We start from the raw sequence: 20,187 nt of genomic DNA on the forward strand, positions 1-20,187 counted from the left end.
CCTGGTGAGCTCTGCTAGTTGCTTGGCAAACACCTTGTTTTGGGCTAGAATTGTATCAACATGGTTCAGCTCCATGACTCCCTTAGTGTTGTGTCTCTCTGATGCATAGTAGTACTCATTCTCAGCCACTGTCTCAATCACTTCAATGGCTTCTTCCACAGTCTTTTTCCTGTTCAATGAACCTCCTGATGAATGGTCTACAGCCTTCCTTGATTCATAAGAAAGTCCATCATAGAAAATGTGCAATTGCACCCAGTCATGGAACATGTCTGGTGGGCATTTCCTTGTCAAATCCTTGAATCTCTCCCATGCCTCGTAGAGAGTTTCACCATCTTGTTGTCTAAAAGTCTGAACCTCAGATCGAAGCCTATTGACCTTTTGTGGGGGGTAGAAACGTGCCAGAAACTTGCTTTCCACCTCGTCCCATGTTGTTAGGCTCCCCCTTGGGAATGATTCCAGCCACTTAGCTGCCTTGTCCCTAAGTGAAAATGGGAACAAAAGCAGTTTATAGGCATCTTCCTGGACTCCATTGGACTTCACAGTGTCGCAAATTCTCAGGAATTTTGTGAGGTGTTGGTTTGGATCTTCATTAGCACTCCCACCAAATGAACAATGATTCTCCACAAGTGATATTAGCTGTGGTTTGAGCTCAAAATTGTTGGCCTGAATGGGTGGTTTCTGAATGCTGCTACCACAATTCCCAGAGGTTGGGTTTATGTATGAACTAAGAACCCTCCTCTCAGGAATGGCATTGTTTCCATCAGCTCTCTCATGGTTGTGAACTTCTCTATCCATGTTGAGATCTAGAGCTTCCTCAAAATTGTCCTCAGATTTTCCTTCAGATTCTTCTTCTCCCAGTACTCTCTTCCCTCTTGCTTCCCTTCTAAGTCTATGAAGGGTCCTCTCTGGTTCGGTATATGGAGGAGTTGATGTCTCTCCTCTCCTACCTGTCATACAAGAACACCGTACAGGCAACAAACAATTGAAATACTCTTGGTTAATGGAAGAGTATGGTTAGAGTAGTTGAGGAATTAATTCAAATAGTTAGTGAGTCAGTGAGTTAGTTGCTTGAATTTAAAGGCATAAAGAAAGAAAGCATGTAACAGAGTGCAGAAATTAAAATTCAACAAGTAACTTGAACTGAATTAACAAAGCAAGAAAAATGCTCAATCTAGTTAACTTCCAATTTGAGAATTGTCAATCGAAAACCAATCCCCGGCAACGGCGCCATAAACTTGATGCGCATAAACTAGTTATGCCACGAATTAGGAAATTGCACGATCGGCAAAATTCCTTCCGGCAAGTGCACCGGTTATCGTCAAGTAAAAACTCACAATAGAGTGAGGTCGAATCCCACAAGGATTGGTTGAATGAGCAATTCGGATTAGAAGTGTGTCTAGTTGAGCGGAATCAAGAATTAGATGAGAATTGCGGAATGTAAAATTGGCGGAAAACGTAAATGGCAAGAAATTGAAATGGCGGAATCTTAAATTGCATGAATTAAAGAGCAGAAGCTAAATTGCTGAAATTAAAAGGGAATGGGGGTGATTGCATGAATTGAGTTGCAAAATGTAAAGAGAAAGTGGAAATCAGAAATGGGGAATTCATTGGGTTATAGGAGATATTGAGATCTCCGAATCAAAACATGTTTATCTCTTCTTCAACCAATGCGTTCATTGAATTTTGCTTGGCAATCTTATATGATTGGATCCCAATCCCTTGGCTCACCAATTCTCTCTAAAAACAAACAAATTCCCAATCCCTTGGTTTAAATGTTCATAAGAAGAGATGATGCTCGATCACTGATTATACCACACAGTTTCATGAACCACAATTTGGTAGGATTACATGTCACAATATCCATCCAAACCCCAATTCAATTCACTGTGAGAAAGCTTCTCTAGCATGAATCCTCCATTCCTTTCCCAAGGTTCCGAAGGATTCCAATTATGGGTAGTTTCTTTCCCAAGACAACTACCCAATGGAATTAGATCGAGAAGCTTTCTAACAAAATTCAAGAGAAAAGATTGAAGAAGAAGATAAACTATTATTGATTCATTGAATTACAATAGAGCTCCCTAACCCAATGAAAGGGGGTTTAGTGAGTCATAGCTCTGAATTCAATTACAAAGGTATAAAAACTAGCCAAGAAATGAAAAGTCAAAGTCCTTACTAACTTAAATTCTATCCTATTTATACACTTTCTTCATTGAGCTTCTGTTGTGTTTCTTGGGCTTTGAGGCCTCTCCCTGCTTTCCTTTTGCTTTGGGTTTATGATCCATAATCTTGATGAGGCTGCTGATCCAAATTCTGTAACATTCATTGAGCCAACTTAGTGATAATCAAGTAATGACACATGACTCAACAAATTGAAATTCCAGACTCATCAATCCTTCAGGCCCAATCCATAAACCATGATATTTAATTGGGTTTCATACCAGAGTAAGTTTAAGTTAATGTTTGTGCTCAAACGCTAACTTAAACTGCAATATTTTTGGCCCAGAAACCTTTTCTAATAGTGGCGTTTAAGTTGCAGTTTAAGCTTAAACTGCAGCTTAAACGCCAGACACTTCCAGTGATGCCTTTTGTGGAAGCACGTTTAAGCTTCAGTTTTAGGTTAAACTGAAGCTTAAACGTGGAAATGGAAGAAGGCAGCCCTGGAGGGTCACTTAGTCGAACACGTTTAAGCTTCAGTTTAAGGTTAAACTGAAGCTTAAACGTGGAGATAGGAAAGGCAGCCCTGGAGGTCGAACACGTTTAAGCTCCAGTTTAAGGTTAAACTGGAGCTTAAACGTGGAAATGGAGAAAGCAACCCTGGAGGAGAAAACATGGTCGAACACGTTTAAGCTCCAGTTTAAGGTTAAACTGGAGCTTAAACATGGAAATGGCTCCCTGGTGCATTTCCCATTTCTGGCGTTTAACCTCCAGTTTAAGGTTAAACTGGAGGTTAAACATGGAAATGCTTCCTGAGTGGAATTCTCATTCTGGCGTTTAACCTCCAGTTTAAGGTTAAACTGGAGGTTAAACTTCAGTTTCAGCATTTCTTAGCCTTCATGATTCTGGCGTTTAAGTTCCAGTTTAAGCTTAAACTGGAACTTAAACTCCACATGTGATATTCAAGCTTCCTTTATTGATTTTTGTTGCTTCCTTGCCTAGCCTCTTCTTCCCTGAAATCATCCAAACAATTGCATCAAAGTCTTGCAAAATTTCATGAGAAATCTTCCATTCATAGCATTCAAGTAATATAACTAAAACTCATGGAATTTGCATCAAAATCATACTGTTTGGATGGTTCATTGCTTTGTTATTCATTTAACCATTCTTGGTTACTTTAAGCTCAAGAAAATGCATAAAACCACTAAAACTAACAGAAAAATGCTAGTGAAACTAGCCTAAGATGCCTTGGCATCAGCCCTTGGGTTCAAAGATGAAGGACCGCGAGCGTACATGGTGGAAAAATGGGACACACAAGTTGGCGTTCCATACAAAACTGTTCTCAAGCACATTTGCGAGATCCTTTCTGGATTGCATGGCACCATTCCAACACATAAAGCTCTAGGACCGGTCAATTCCCTGCTTCACCGAATCATCACTCATATTTTGACTCCCCAAAGTGGCTCACACAACCGAGTAACATTTTCTGACTGTCTCATCTTATTTGCTTTGGTTACTTCTACTCCTATATCCTTTGGTTATATTATGATTAGGCACATGTGGGATTCTGTTAGAAGCACCAGAAAGGCTAACCTACCTTATGGTATGTTTTTAACTAGAATATTTGAGTACTTTAAAGTTGATTTGTTGAATGAGGCTGTAGAAAACAAGGTGTCTTCAATTAGAGGAGGAGGAGCAACTAAGGACCCCAAAGGGCGAAAATCTGCTGCATCGGATAGTGAGTATGAAGGCAGGCCAGAATCTTCCAAAACAATTAAGTCCATCAAACAGATTTTGGGAGAACTTTCGAACATGGCAGATCTGATGTATAAATCCCACAAAGAAGCCCACAAACAAGCTTATGAAAGTGAGAAAGCTTGGAACAATTGCAAAGAAAGGGTTAATCTGATGATGGAACGTTTTAAAGAAGATTTGGGAGATGATAGTGACGGAGATGCTGAAGAACAAATTAATTTTTCTGATGATTAGTGACTGTTTCTTTACTCTGTTTGATATTGGCTCCATTACGCTCAATCTGTTTTTTGTATGAGCATGACTTGATACTCCCTGCTCTAGGATAATCTCTAGGATATTGTCATATACTCTTGCTACTTTCTCTTGAATATTTTGCTGTGTTGATCATGTTTTGTGCAGGTGCCCCCATGATGACAAAAGGGGGAGGAAATTTATGTGTTTCCAAAATTGAAATTGGAACGAAACAGGGGCTGGAGAAACAGGGGAACAGGGGATGAAATTTTCAAAATTGAAAATTCATGATCACTCTTGTTCAAAGAATGCATGTTGTTATTGCATTCACTATGGTTGTTGCTTGAACTGCATTTGGTTTATAATGATGTTTGATTTATTTTTTATGCCTGGCTGTTGATTCATCATTGATAAACTTGTTGTTTGGAAAACTTATTTTTGGCAGTTCCTTTAAATTGTGTAATACATTAAAACTGCCTTGTTTTGATCATGTGTACTTCAAATACTTTTCCATCATGTTGTTTTGCTCTGATATCTTTAACAGGAAAGGATTTGAAAATTTTTTTTGAATGAAATGGTTTGAGCAGTAAATCAGTTTATGATATCAAATGAGTTTTGATTATCAATTAAAACTGCTCATAAATCAAGCATTTAGCATCATAAAATATGCTAAATAACATTGTTACTTGAAGCTTGATTTAAATGTTACAGGTTGAGTGCTTCCCTTGGTAAAATAAGCATACATCAAGGGGGAGCATTGTGACATTTTGAAAGGGGGAGAAATTCAAATTCAAAGGGAGTATTCTTTACTCAATCTCTAAATTTTTCCCATTTCAATTTTAATAATGTTTGTCATCAAGGGGGAGATTGATGAGTTTGGAAAACTCTTAATTAATATTTATGATGACTAAACATTATTAAAAATAATTAACTGCAAAAATTAATAATCTGATTTGATTAAATAATTTTTGTTGCAGGTTTTAATATTGGGCCAAAAAAATGAGTTTCTGGCTTAAGCCCAATAACCAGCCTTGTTGCATGATTTTATACTAAGTGGCTGAAATTTTATATTGATGAGCCAAAATAAATATTGTTGTTGCAAGCCCAAACAGATGCTTTCTTATATGTTCTATGTTTGATCCCAAATTCATCAAGAAAGCAAATGTTAACCAATTGGGCCAGATTAAATCTTAATGCTACCAAGCCCAATATTATTTTGATGAAAGTTTCCAAGCTTGGTCCGAAACCAAGGTTAAATGAAAGCTAAATGGCTTCATGCTTTCCAACGGATTCCATCTCTTTGTTAAGAATGGATTTCAAATTTTAATATGTTAGCATTGGAAACATGAGAGAGAACTTGACTTTGATTTGATGGGAATCATTATGATTAATGCTATACGCTACTCAAAGCAAGGGAAGTAAAAAGCAATCTATCAACTTGTTTTATTTTCACTTAATTGCTTTTACTTTAACTTCACATTCTCTCTCATCTCTTTCTTCTTCCTTCGGTCCTTGTCCAGGAAGCTATGGACGCAATGCTCATCAACCAAGAAAAGGAAGAAGTTGCATGCATCAAGACCATCAAGCTAATGATGGCAAGAAAACATACTAAAATAAAAATGAGCTGTGGCTGAGATATTCACCATATTTGGTTAGATTGGTGAGATATCTTGAGCTCTTCATGCTCAAAAATGGACGTTGAAGATTCGGCCAGCATGGAGGAGATTCTTGAAGCATGGCTTGTCTTTGATTCTGTTTAACCACCACAGGGAGTAGCTAGAGTGGCGAAGTGATGGTTGAGGCAGAGATTGAAGCAGATGAAGTCATTATCATCATGAAACATCAAGGGCCAGAAATCCATCTTGGAGAGCAAGCCAAGGATGGAGAGCTCGGATTGATGAAGGGTGATGATCAAGGAAGGACTAGAGGTAATTGCATGTTGGGTTTTACATAGTTATCTCTTCTCTCTCTATGTGGCCGAACCGGTTCTATTTGTTGAAGGAGGAAGAAGTTGGTTCAGTATTGGCTTCAATATGTGGAGGCTCCCCTCTTCTATAATAAGGGTGGACAGCCACTGTTTGAAGCAAGGAGAAAATTTGAGAGTGCAAGGCACAGTGTTCTCAGAGCTACCTGAGCTAACAGTTTTCTCTTCTCCTTCAATGTATTCTGTTTTGTATTTTTCTGTTTAATTTTGTCATGTCTTGAGTCTCATGGAAAAAGGCAAACAGTGAGGTTTGTAATGAAAAAGCCATAGAGCGGAAAAAGGCAGAGAGTGCAAAATTAAAAGAAAAAGCCATAGATGTCTTAGAGTTCCTTTGTTCATCTATGTTGTGTTTCATGATTCTGTGGAAATCCCCTGGTAAGTTAGGTTAGCACTTTACAAGTTGTAATCAGATTGATTATAGTGAAATTCCATCATGTTTGTGATGGAGACTGGATGTAGGTTGCACTGCACTTAGCAGCTGAACCAGGATATATCTGGTGTAATCTTTCTTCTCTCCAACTCCATTTCTGTTTTCTACTGCTTAGGAGCAAAAACTAAAATGTCTCGTGCCAAGTGACGAGACAAAACAAAAAGTCTCGTGGCAAGTAACGAGCAAAAACAAAAAGTCTTGTGTCCAGAGACGAGCTAAAACAGAAAAGTCTCCTCTGAGTTCAGCAAGCATTAGCAACATAAAAAAGGGGGCTAAGATTCAACCCCCCCTTTCTCTTAGCCACTGAAACCATCATGTACCATTGGAGGTGTGATATTTTCTGACTGTATGTGTTATTTAGGAGCGTGTGTTAGTATAATTCCTTTGTCTATATATGATACCTTGAGGCTCCCTCCCTTAAAAAGGTCGGCAGCTCGTTTTGTGTTAGCAGATAAAAGCATTATTACAGTGGTTGGAATTGCTGAAGATGTATTAATGAGCATTAAGGGGCTCACATTTCCCATTGACTTCTATATCCTGGAAATGCCTCCTAATGACTCAGGAAGGCCATCATCAATCCTACTTGGAAGACCATTCCTGAAGACTTTAAAGTTCAAGCTGGATGCATTCTCAGGAACTTACTCCTTTGAGATAGATGGCAGAATAGTGAAGTTCAGTTTAAATGAAGCTATGAAGCACCCTCCGGAAGATCATTCTATCTCCCAGTGCGACATTATTGATGAAACTGTAGCTGAAGTTCACCAGGAAGAATTAGAAGATAAGTACATAAGGCAAGGTCCAAGTGTGGGGATATTTTCTGAAGACAACGAAAGCACTTTGCCATTTTCACCAGCTCCGGATGACCCAGAGCCTGGCTACGAGCAGAAATTGGAATTAAAGCCCCTCCCTCCACACCTCAAATATGCTTACCTTGAGGACAAACAGAAGTTTCCAGTTATCATTGCAAGGGAACTCACCTCTCAATAAGAAGAACAGCTACTCAGTGTGCTGAGAAAAACATAAGAAAGCAATTAGATGGAGCCTGGCGGATATAGTAGGCATCAACCCTCAAGTTTGTGAGCATAGACTATTCTTATAAGAGGGAGCAAAGCCTGTCCGTCAACCTCAAAGAAGACTGAATTCCACCATCTTAGAAGTTGTCAAGAAAAAAGTGACCAGGCTACTTGAACCAGATATCATTTACCCCATCTCAGATAGCGAATGAGTCAGTCCAGTACAAGTGGTGCCCAAGAAGTCTGGAGTCACAACAATACGGAATGAGCATGGAGAGCTTCTGACAACTAGAGTGCAGAACTCATGGAGAGTTTGCATTGACTATAGGCGTCTCAACCAAGCTACTCGCAAGGATCATTATCCTTTGCCATTCATTGATTAGATGCTTGATCGCCTGTCAGGTAAATCCCATTATTGCTTTTTAGATGGTTATACAGGCTATTTTCAAATTCATATAGCTTCTGAAGATCAAGAAAAGACTACTTTTACATGTCCTTTTGGAACTTATGCTTATAAGAGAATGCCCTTTGGCTTATGCAATGCGCCTGCTACGTTCCAAAGATGCATGACGAGTCTTTTTTCTGACCTTATTGAGAATTGTATGAAGGTTTTTATGGATGATTTTAGCATATATGGTGATTCATTTAGCCTTTGCTTGGATAGTTTATCTAGAGTGTTAGATAGATGTGTTAGTACGAACCTTGTATTGAATTTTGAAAAATATCACTTTATGGTAAAACAAGGGATTGTACTAGGACATGTTGTGTCTAATACTGGCATTTCTGTAGATTCAGCAAAGGTGAACGTTATTTCTAGTTTACCTTACCCCTCCTCCGTGAGGGAAGTCCGTTTGTTCCTTGGCCATGCAGGTTTTTACAGAATATTTATTAAGGACTTCAGTAAGGTAGCATTGCCTTTATCCAGATTGCTGCAGAAAGATATTGAGTTTGAGTTTAGTGAAGATTGTAAGTAAGCGTTTGATAAGCTGAAGACCACCCTGACTCAAGCTCCAATTGTGAGAGGACCAGACTAGAGCCATCCATTTAAAATTATGTGTGATGCCTCCAACCATGCAGTAGGAGCAGCGCTGGCTCAGCGCGAAGGTAAGGATCCTTTTGTAATTGCTTATGCGTCTAAGACTTTAGACGCTACTCAGTCTAATTACACTACTACTGAAAAAGAGCTTATTGCTATTGTTTTTGCTCTGGATAAATTCCGAGCCTATTTACTTGGTACCAAAGTGGTAGTGTACTCAGACCATGCAGCTCTAAAATATTTATTAGCTAAAAAGGAGTCCAAACCAAGGCTTATACGTTGGATACTGCTACTGCAAGAATTTGATTTAGAAATTAAGGATAGGAGTGGTAACCAGAATCTAGTGGTAGACCACTTGAGTCGCCTCGAGCACATTAAGGATGACTCCACTCCTATAGATGATAATTTCCCATTTGATAACCTACAAGCAGTATCTAAAGTAGTCCCTTGGTATGCACCTGTAGCTAATTATCTAGTTAGCCACACTTTTCCTCCAAATTTTACTAAGCATCAAAGAGACAAGCTGAAAAGCGAGTCCAAATATTATATATGGGATGACCCATATTTATGGAGGTGTGGTGCTGACCAGGTAATTAGACGGTGTGTGCCTCAATCAGAATTCCAGTCCATTTTAGAGGCCTGCCACTCGTCTGAGAGTGGAGGACATTTTGGCCCTCAAAGAACAGCTAGAAAAATTCTAGACTGTGGTTTCTGGTGGCCTACTCTTTTTAAAGACGCTGCTGAATTTTGTAAATCTTGTTCCCCTTGCCAAAGGTTTGGTAATATATCCAAGAGGGATGAGATGCCTCAACAGATTATGCTTTTCTGTGAAATTTTTTATGTTTGGGGCATTGACTTCATGGGTCCTTTTCCAAATTCTAATGGTTACTTTTATATACTGTTAGATGTAGATTACGTTTCTAAATGGGTGGAAGCAATTTCTACCCGCACTGATGATGCTAACACTATTGTTTCCCTTGTTAGAAACCATATTATCTGTCGCTTTGGGTCACCACGAGCAATCGTGAGCGATTAAGGCACTCACTTTTGTAATAGGAGACTAACAGGATTACTAAAAAAGCATGGGATAATTCATAAAGTAGCAACAGCCTACCATCCCCAGACTAATGGGCAGGCCGAGGTGTCTAACAGAGAAATAAAACGTATATTGCAGAAGATAGTCAAACCTCATAGAAGAGACTGGAGCACCAGGCTACAAGATGCACTATGGGCATACAGAACAGCATACAAGACATCCATTGGGATGAGTCCCTTCCGCTTAGTTTACGGAAAGGCCTGTCACCTCCCAGTTAAGGTAGAGCACAAAGCCTTTTGGGCAGTAAAAGAATGCAACATGGGATTTGAGAAAGCTGGAGCCAAAAGGAAGTTGCAACTGCAAGAATTAGAAAGCCTTCGCCTAGAAGCTTATGAGAACTCCATGCTGTACAAAGAGAAGATGAAGGTTGTGCATCATAAGCACATCAAGAGGAGAGAGTTCCAACCTGGGGACTTAGTCCTCCTTTACAACTCCAGACTGAGGCTCATGCTAGGCAAGTTGAGATCAAGATGGGAAGGTCCATATAGAGTAGAGAAGGCTGAGCCATACGGAGTTTTCCACCTGAGTCATCCTTCAAGTTCTGAATTCATCAAAGTCAATGGACATCGCTTAAAGCTATATCATGGTAAGAAGATGAAGAAAAACAAGGAGCTAGAGATCTTCCTCTTGGAGGAACCACCAACAGCAGAAGAATGAGCTAGTGGAGCGTCCAACTTAAGGACGTTAAAGCAAAGTGCTAGGTGGGAGACAACCCACCATGGTATGATCGTTCCATTTCATTCTTAGCTTTATTTTTACTTTAATTTTTGATAACTCTTCTCATCATCCCTGCATATAGCTGCATATAGTTGCATGAGCATTCTGCATATTTTTATATATATAAAAAAAAACGCGCACGCGACGCGACAGCGTCACTGACACGTCCGCGTCACCAGTGCAATGTGAAGAAAAGGAAGTTGAACAGAAAGTTATGCGAAAGCATGGCTGGAGGCGTGCCTTAGGCACAAATATGCCCACGCGACTGCGTCAACCACGCGTTCGCGTCGTTTGTGAACTAGCCTCCCCACACGTCCGCGTCACCCACGCGAACGCGTGTCTCTGTGAAATCGACGTAAATGGGTGTAAGGCAGTAAGTTGGGCTGGAATGGTGATGGACCCATGCTGGAAGCACATGCCCACTCACGCGAACGCATGCCCCACGCGTTCGCGTCATTCTTTAAAGTATAGCCATTCACGTGATCACGTCAACCACGCGACCGCGTCACCCTAAAATTTGGCAAAAAAGAGTTTCGAACAGAGAGTTGTGCAAACGCAAGGCTGCTCTCGCACCAATCGCGCCAATCAACTCACGCGACCGCGTGCCCCACGCGTCCGCGTCATTTGGCAATCGCGCCAACCGCGCGAAAGCGTGACCCACGCGTCCGCGTCAAACGCGGTGCACAGAATATCCAGATCAGCCAAAATATCTTATCTTTTCTTCTCCAAATCCTTATTTTTCTTATCCTTTCTTATTTCTTTCTTCTTCCTTCTTCCTCCTTACTTCTTTCTTACTTTCTCCTACCCTTTTTTCTTTTTCACCACCATTATCAAGGTTTTTATTTTCTTCTCTTCCTCTTTACTTTTCCATTATTCTTCCTATTATTATTATGTTTTCTTCTTCTTTTTCTTTTTACTTTCTTTATCTATATTTTCTTTTTCTTTTTCTTTCTTTTTACTCCTTTTAATTGGTGTTGGAAATTTATTTCGGTCTTTAGTTTCTATATTTTGCTTGTGGATTATCATGGATCTGTTTGACAATTAATATTATCTTTTAAAGGGGATACTTGCATGTTCTATTCTATATTTTCAAAAACATATTCACCATGCATGCTATGTGTTTGTTAAAAAGCCCGTATGTTATCATACAATACTTTTATATTATCCTACTACCTTAATGCCAGTTTTTTTCACAAAATCCCTTTTATATTTTATTGATTAAAATATTATTATAATTATAAACAGGTTGTTAGTTTGAATTCTGTGGTAATCTAACTTGGACATTGTATGCTTGTTCTATGCTACTCATGCCCTTGCCGGCATGCCAATAAACATCTTGCATTCAATTGCCTTCACATGCACTTGCTATATTACCATGGATGATCTATCACATGTAGTCATGACCATCTGTTAACATCATCATTATTTACCGTGCATTGATTATCACATATCCTGTTCTCTTTCTTGCTCTAACCCATAATTTTACAAAAGTTCCTTTCTTTTTTCTTTTTCAGGATGGCCACCAAGAAAAGAAAGGAGAAAGCTACTCCCAAACCACCAGCAAGGAGAGGAACAAAAAGAGCATTAGTGGCAGAGCCATCTTCAACAGCAGTAAAACCCTCAACAAAAAGAATCAAGAGGATCATCAAGATCGATGAAAAAGAAAAAGCCTTCCCAGCAAAGGACACTGCACGGTTTCCTAACCGCTACTGTGAGCAGATGTTCCCTATCCTGGCAGAAAGGAATTACAACAATGAATACCTTCTTATCCTCCCGACCAACATTGCTAACTTTGTTGAGCCGCTGAACGAAGACAATGGGGATTCCTACGGAGACAGCCACGGTAGGTTAATCTCTCATGGGTAGTAAAATTCTACTCCAACTTTCACATGCCAACCATGCAGTCTATCTATGTCCATCAGAAGCAAGTCCCCATAACTTATTCAATAAATAAGTAAATAAATAAGGGGACAAAATTACCCCAATACTAAGTTAAGTTCAGAGATCAATGCATATGTGATAAAAATTAAAAGAAAGTTAGTACATGAGTATGTAATGCAAAAGTGAAAGTTTTAGGTAGCTAGGTGATGCCAAGGCATCATAGGTTAGTTTCACTAGCATTTTTCTGTTAGTTTTAGTTGTTTTATGCATTTTCTTGAGCTTAAAGTAACCAAAAATGGTTAAATGAAGAACAAAGCAATGAACCATCCAAACAACATGATTTTGATGCATATTCCATGAGTTTTAGTTATAATACTTAAATGCTATGAATGGAAGATTTCTCATGAAATTTTGCAAGACTTTGATGCAATTGCTTGGATGATTTCAGGGAAGAAGAGGCTAGGCAAGGAAGCAACAAAATCAATAAAGGAAGCTTGAATATCACATGTGGAGTTTAAGTTCCAGTTTAAGCCTAAACTAGAGCTTAAACGCCAAAAATCATGAAGGATAAGAAATGCTGGAATTGAAGTTTAACCTCCAGTTTGACCTCAAACTGGAGGTTAAACGCCAGAATGAAAAGCCTCACTAAAGAAGCATTCCACGTTTAACCTCCAGTTTGACCTCAAACTGGAGGTTAAACGCCAGAATGAGTATGCCACCCAGGGAGGAGTTCCACGTTTAACCTCCAGTTTGACCTCAAACTGGAGGTTAAACGCCAGAACCAGGAAGAGTACCAGGGAGCCATTCCACGTTTAAGCTCCAGTTTGACCTCAAACTGGAGCTTAAACGTGTTCGACAGCTTTTCTACTCCAGGGTTGCTCTCTCCATTTCCACGTTTAACCTCCAGTTTGACCTCAAACTGGAGGTTAAACGTGTTCGACACCTCCAGGGCCACCATTCTAAGCTTCCACGTTTAACCTCCAGTTTGACCTCAAACTGGAGGTTAAACGTGTTCGACCTCCAGTATGCCTCCACCCTTTTCCACGTTTAACCTCCAGTTTAACCTCAAACTGGAGGTTAAACGTGTTCGACCTCCAGGGCTGCCCTTCCTATCTCCACGTTTAAGCTTCAGTTTAACCTTAAACTGAAGCTTAAACGTGTTCGACTACATGACTCTCCAGGGCTACCTTCTTCCATTTCCACGTTTAAGCTTCAGTTTAACCTTAAACTGAAGCTTAAACGTGCTTCTACAAAAGGCCTCACTGGAAGTGTCTGGCGTTTAAGCTGCAGTTTAAGCTTAAACTACAACTTAAACGCCACTCTTGGAAAAGGTTTCTGGGCCAAAAATATTGTGATTTAAGTTAGTCTTTGAGCACAAATATTAACTTAAACTTACTTTGGTATGAAACCCAATTGAATATCATGGTTTATGGGATTGGGTCTGAAGGATTGATGAGTTTGAATTCTCAATTTATTGAGTCATGTGTCATTATTTGATTATCACTAAGTTGGCTCAATAAATGTTATAGGATTTGGATCAACAACCTCATCAAGATTATGGATCATAAACCCAAGGCAAAAGGAAAGCAAGGAGAGGCCTCAAAGCCCAAGAAGCACAACTAAAGCTCAATATAGAAAGTGTATAAATAGGATAGAAGTTAAGTTAGAGAGGACTTTTACTTTCACTTTTAGCTAGTTTTCCTTTTCTTTGTAATGGAATTCAGAGCTATGATTCACTAAACCCCCTTTCATTGGGTTAGGGAGCTCTATTGTAATTCAATGAATCAATAATAGTTTATCTTCTTCTTCAATCTTTTCTCTTGAATTTTGTTAGAAAGCTTCTCGATCTAATTCCATTGAGTAGTTGTCTTGGGAAAGAAACTACTCATACTTGGAATCCTTCGGAGCCTTGGGAAAGGAATGGAGGATTCATGCTAGAGAAGCTTTCTCACAGTGGATTGGATTGGGGTTTGGATGGATATTGTGACATGTAATCCTACCAAATTGTGGTTCATGAAATTGTGTGGTATAATCAGTGATCAAGCATCATCTCTTCTTATGAACATTTAAACCAAGGGATTGGGAATTTGTTTGTTTTTAGAGAGCATTGGTGAGCCAAGGAATTGGGATCCAATCATATAAGATTGCCAAGCAAAATTCAATGAACGCATTGGTTGAGGAAGAGATAAACATGTTTTGATTCGGAGATCTCAATATCTCCTATAACCCAATGAATTCCCATTTCTGATTTCCATCTTCTCTTTACATTCTGCAACTCAATTCTTGCAATCACCCCCATTCCCTTTTAATTTCAGCAATTTACATTCTGCTCTTTAATTCATGCAATTTAAGATTCCGCCATTTAATTTTCTTGTTATTTACTTTTCCCGCCAATTTTACATTCCGCAATTCTCATCTCAAACCTTGATTCCGCTCAATTAGAACACACTTCTAATCTGAATTGCTCATTCAACCAATCCTTGTGGGATTCGACCTCACTCTATTGTGAGTTTTTACTTGACGATAACCGGTGCACTTGCCGGAAGGAATTTTGCCGATCGTGCAATTTCCTAAATCGTAGCATAACTAGTTTATGTGCATCAAGTTTATGGCGCCGTTGCCGGGGATTGGTTTTCGATTGACAATTCTCAAATTGGAAGCTAACTAGATTGAGCAATTTTCTCTTGCTTTGTTAATTCTGTTCAAGATACTTGTTGAATTTTAATTTCTGCACTTGGTTACATGCTTTCCTTCTTTATGCCTTTAAATTCATTCAACTAACTCACTGACTCACTAACTGTTTGAATTAATTCCTCAATTGAGCTAACCATACTCTTCCATTAACCAATAGTATTTCACTTGTTTGTGTTTGAGCTGTGTTCTTGTATGACAGGTAGGAGAGGAGAGACATCAACTCCTCCATATACCGAACCAGAGAGGACCCTTCATAGACTTAGAAGGGAAGCAAGAGGGAAGAGAGTAGTGGGAGAAGAGGAATCTGAAGGAGAATCTGAGGACAATTTTGAGGAAGCTTTAGATCTCAACATGGATAGAGAAGTTCACAACCATGAGAGAGCTGATGGAAACGATGCCATCCCTGAGAGGAGGGTTCTTAGTTCATACATAAACCCAACCTCTGGGAATTGTGGTAGTAGCATCCAGAAACCACCCATTCAGGCCAACAATTTTGAGCTCAAGCCACAGCTAATATCACTTGTGGAAAATCATTGTTCCTTTGGAGGAAGTGCTAATGAAGACCCAAACCAACATCTCACAAAATTCCTGAGAATTTGTGACACTGTGAAGTCCAATGGAGTCCAGGAAGATGCCTATAAACTGCTTTTGTTCCCATTTTCACTTAGGGACAAAGCAGCTAAGTGGCTGGAATCATTCCCAAGGGGGAGTCTAACAACATGGGATGAGGTGGAAAGCAAGTTTCTGGCACGTTTCTACCCTCCACAAAAGGTCAATAGGCTTCGATCTGAGGTTCAGACTTTTAGACAACAAGATGGTGAAACTCTCTACGAGGCATGGGAGAGATTCAAGGACTTGACAAGGAAATGCCCACCAAACATGTTCCATGATTGGGTGCAACTGCACATCTTCTATGATGGGCTCTCTTATGAATCAAGGAAGGCTGTAGACCATTCATCAGGAGGTTCATTGAACAGGAAAAAGACTGTGGAAGAAGCCATTGAAGTGATCGAGACAGTGGCTGAGAATGAGTACTACTATGCATCAGAAAGGCACAACACTAAGGGAGTCATGGAGCTGAACCATGTTGATACAATTCTAGCCCAAAACAAGGTGTTTGCCAAGCAACTAGCAGAGCTTACCAGGCAATTAGAAACAAAGCAAGTGGCTGCAATACACACACAAGATCAAGAGGAAATAGGCATTGAAGGAGGTGATTGGGATGAGGCTAACTATGTGGGAAACCAACAAAGGCAATCATATGATCCACATTCCAACACTTACAACCCAGGCTGGAGAAACCACCCAAACTTTGGGTGGGGAAACCAACAAACCCAACCACAAAACCACAAACCTTACAACCACAACCAACATAACAATTCCACATACCAAAACTCCAACCAAAGATCATACCAAGCCACACAAAGCACCTACTCCCAACCACCATATCATGGCCAAAATAATCAACATACCCAACCTAATCCGAACCAACAATTTCAAGATCAATTAAACCGGATAGAAGGAATGCTTGCAACCATGAGCCAAGACATAATTGAATTGAAAGCTTTTAAGGAAGAAGTAAATTCTAACTTGCAAAACCAAGGAGCTGCCATCCAGAAGCTAGAAAATCAAATTTTGTATTTGACTAAGCAAGCCCCTGGGACAAGCGGTTCTCATGCTGCCAAGGCTATTGCAAGGGAAGAATGTAAGGCCATAACCCTCAGAAGTGGAAAGAATCTAAAGGAGATTTCAAGGGAAACCACAGAGGATGAAGCAAAGGAAAATGTGAAAGACAAAGAACAAGGACAATCTGTTACACCGTTTGCAACAAAAGAAAAAGAAAAAGAGGTCCTGAAGCCTTACACACCTAAAGCACCTTATCCTCAACGTTTGATGAAAAGTGAAAAGGATGGCCAATTCTCCAGGTTCTTGGAGATTTTCAAGAAGCTTCAAATCAACATTCCCTTTGCTGAGGCAATAGAGCAAATGCCACTCTATGCAAAATTCTTAAAAGAATTAATGACCAAGAAGAGAAGCTGGAGAAATGAGGAAACTGTGTTGTTAACTGAAGAATGCAGTGCCATCATTCAGCACAAATTGCCTCAGAAATTGAAGGACCCAGGCAGTTTCCAAATCCCCTGCATTATAGGAGAAGTCATGGTGGAGAAGGCCTTGTGTGATTTAGGGGCCAGCATCAATTTGATGTCGCTAACAATGATAAGAAGAATGAAGATTGAGGAAGCCAAACCAACAAGAATGGCCCTCCAATTGGCAGATCGAACTTTTAAATTCCCTCATGGGATAGTTGAGGATTTGTTGGTGAAAGTGGGAGAATTTATATTTCCTGCTGATTTTGTGGTGTTAGATATGGAGGAAGAAGCCAAAGCTTCAATAATTCTGGGAAGACCCTTCCTAGCTACTGCTGGAGCCATCATAGATGTACAAAAGGGTGAACTCACTCTTAGACTACATGATGAGAAATTGGTGTTTAATGTATTCAAGGCAATGAGCTATCCATCAGAATCACTAAGGGAATGCATGAGGGTTGATGTAGTGGACATTGCAGTACAAGAAACTTTTGAGGAAACAATAAAGGAATTGGCAGAGGAGGAGTTCACCAAGGACATTGAAGTTAGTGATATCAAGGGTGCTGACACAACCATGCTAAGCATGCCAGAGAGAGTGAAAGAAGAAAAGGAAGCACCAAAACCTGAGCTCAAAGCCTTGCCCCCTAATCTCAAGTATGCATACTTGGGTAGTGATGAGAGTCACCCTGTTATCATTAGCTCTGCCCTGAGCCAAGAACAGGAAGAAGAATTGATCAAGGTGCTGCAAACTCATCAAGATGCCATTGGATGGACCCTAGCTGATTTGAAGGGGATAAGTTCATCCATATGCATGCATAAAATCTTGTTAGAAGAGGATGCTAGACCCTCCATTCAAGCTCAGAGAAGATTGAATCCCGTCATGAAAGAAGTGGTACAAAAGGAAGTCAAGAAGTTATGGCAGGCAGGGGTAATCTACCCCATTTCTGATAGCCCATGGGTTAGTCCCATCCATGTAGTTCCTATGAAAGGTGGCATAACTGTGGTACCAAATGAGAAGAACGAACTCATACCCACAAGAACCGTCACTGGGTGGAGGATGTGCATAGACTACAGGAAGCTCAATGAAGCCACCAGAAAGGATCATTTCCCACTCCCATTCATGGATCAGATGCTTGAAAGGCTTGCCGGACATGCTTACTATTGCTTCTTGGATGGATATTCAGGATACAACCAAATAGTAGTTGATCCGAGTGATCAAGAGAAAACATCATTTGTTTGTCCATATGGAGTTTTTGCTTATAGACGCATGCCCTTTGGATTGTGCAATGCACCTGCCACTTTCCAAAGATGCATGCTGTCCATCTTTTCAGACATGATTGAAAAATTTATTGAGGTCTTCATGGACGATTTTTCTGTATTTGGGGATTCTTTTCCCAGCTGCCTACACCACCTTGCCTTGGTGCTTAAGAGGTGCCAAGAGACTAACCTAGTATTAAACTGGGAAAAGTGTCATTTCATGGTCACAGAAGGAATAGTCCTTGGCCACAAAATCTCTAATAGAGGCATGGAGGTGGACAGAGCTAAGGTGGAAATCATTGAAAAACTACCTCCACCAAGTAATGTCAAGGCAGTTAGGAGTTTTTTGGGACACGCTGGTTTTTACAGAAGGTTTATTAGAGACTTTTCTAAAATAGCCAAACCTTTGAGTAACTTGCTTGTCTCTGATACACCCTTTGTATTTGATAAAAATTGTATGCTAGCCTATGAACTTTTGAAGCAAAAACTTTCCTCTGCACCTATCATTGCCCCACCTGATTGGAACTTACCTTTTGAACTGATGTGTGATGCATCAGACCTTGCTATTGGGGCCGTGTTAGGACAAAGGAAAGACAATTTGGTGCATGTGATTTATTATGCCAGTAAAGTCTTGAATGCTAACCAAAAGAATTACACAACCACTGAAAAAGAACTCTTGGCAATAGTTTTTGCATTTGACAAATTTAGATCTTATCTCATTGGATCTAAAGTCATTGTCTTCACTGATCATTCAGCTTTAAAATATTTACTTGCTAAACAAGAATCTAAACCAAGACTTATTAGATGGGTTCTTTTGTTGCAGGAATTTGACATTGAAATCAAAGACAAGAAGGGTGTAGAGAACAAGGTGGCAGATCATTTATCAAGGATACCATGTGAAGAAGGAAGCACACAAAGCACACATATAAATGAGTACTTTCCTGATGAACAACTCATGGTAATTCACAAAGCACCCTGGTTTGCAGACATAGCAAATTTCAAGGCCACTGGGAGTTTACCTTTGGAATTTAACAAACATCAAAGGAAGAAATTGGTAAATGATGCCAAATACTTCATCTGGGACGAACCATACTTGTTCAAAAAATGTTCCGATGGCATACTCAGAAGATGCATATCCGAGGAAGAAGGAAGGGAAGTTTTATGGGACTGCCATGGCTCCACTTATGGAGGGCACTTTGCAGGAGAAAGAACAGCAGCTAAGGTGTTGCAGTGTGGTTTTTATTGGCCCACTATCTTCAAAGATGCAAAAGAATTAGTGAAGCACTGCCATGAATGCCAGAAAGCTGGGAACTTGCCAAGAAGAAATGAAATGCCACAACAATTCATTCTGGAACTTGAATTGTTTGATGTATGGGGGATAGATTTCATGGGACCATTTCCCTCCTCATACTCAAATAATTACATTCTTGTGGCAGTAGACTATGTCTCCAAATGGGTTGAAGCAATAGCAACTCCAACCAATGATAATAAGGTAGTCATGAACTTCCTCAGAAAACACATTTTTTGCCGTTTTGGGGTTCCAAGAGCAATCATCAGTGATGGAGGAAGCCACTTCTGCAACAAACCATTAGAGGCATTGCTTCTAAAATATGGAGTCAAACACAGGGTAGCCACACCATACCATCCACAGACAAGTGGGCAAGCCGAAATATCTAACAGAGAACTCAAAAGGATCCTGGAAAAGACTGTGGGAACTTCAAGGAAGGACTGGTCGATTAAGCTAGATGATGCTCTTTGGGCATATAGGACAGCTTTCAAAACACCAATTGGAATGTCTCCTTACCAACTAGTATATGGAAAAGCTTGCCATCTGCCACTGGAGTTGGAGCAC

At 39.9% G+C, this 20,187-nt stretch overlaps 2 non-coding genes across 2 annotated transcripts; one reads left to right on the top strand and one right to left on the bottom strand.

The window, feature by feature from the left end:
- The first annotated feature begins 265 nt into the window (after window positions 1-265).
- LOC148578001 (small nucleolar RNA R71) lies at window positions 266-369 on the top strand. The gene has a single exon (XR_015903142.1). It is a non-coding gene; the product is annotated as a small nucleolar RNA R71 (small nucleolar RNA).
- A 15,399-nt stretch (window positions 370-15,768) lies between these two features.
- On the bottom strand, window positions 15,769-15,872 carry LOC148578002 (small nucleolar RNA R71). Its single transcript, XR_015904400.1, has one exon. It is a non-coding gene; the product is annotated as a small nucleolar RNA R71 (small nucleolar RNA).
- Between the last annotated feature and the right edge of the window lie 4,315 nt (window positions 15,873-20,187).

Source organism: Arachis ipaensis, chromosome B1, assembly GCF_059453495.1.
Source record: "Arachis ipaensis isolate K30076 ecotype BB chromosome B1, ASM5945349v1, whole genome shotgun sequence".
Taxonomy (NCBI): Eukaryota; Viridiplantae; Streptophyta; class Magnoliopsida; order Fabales; family Fabaceae; genus Arachis; species Arachis ipaensis.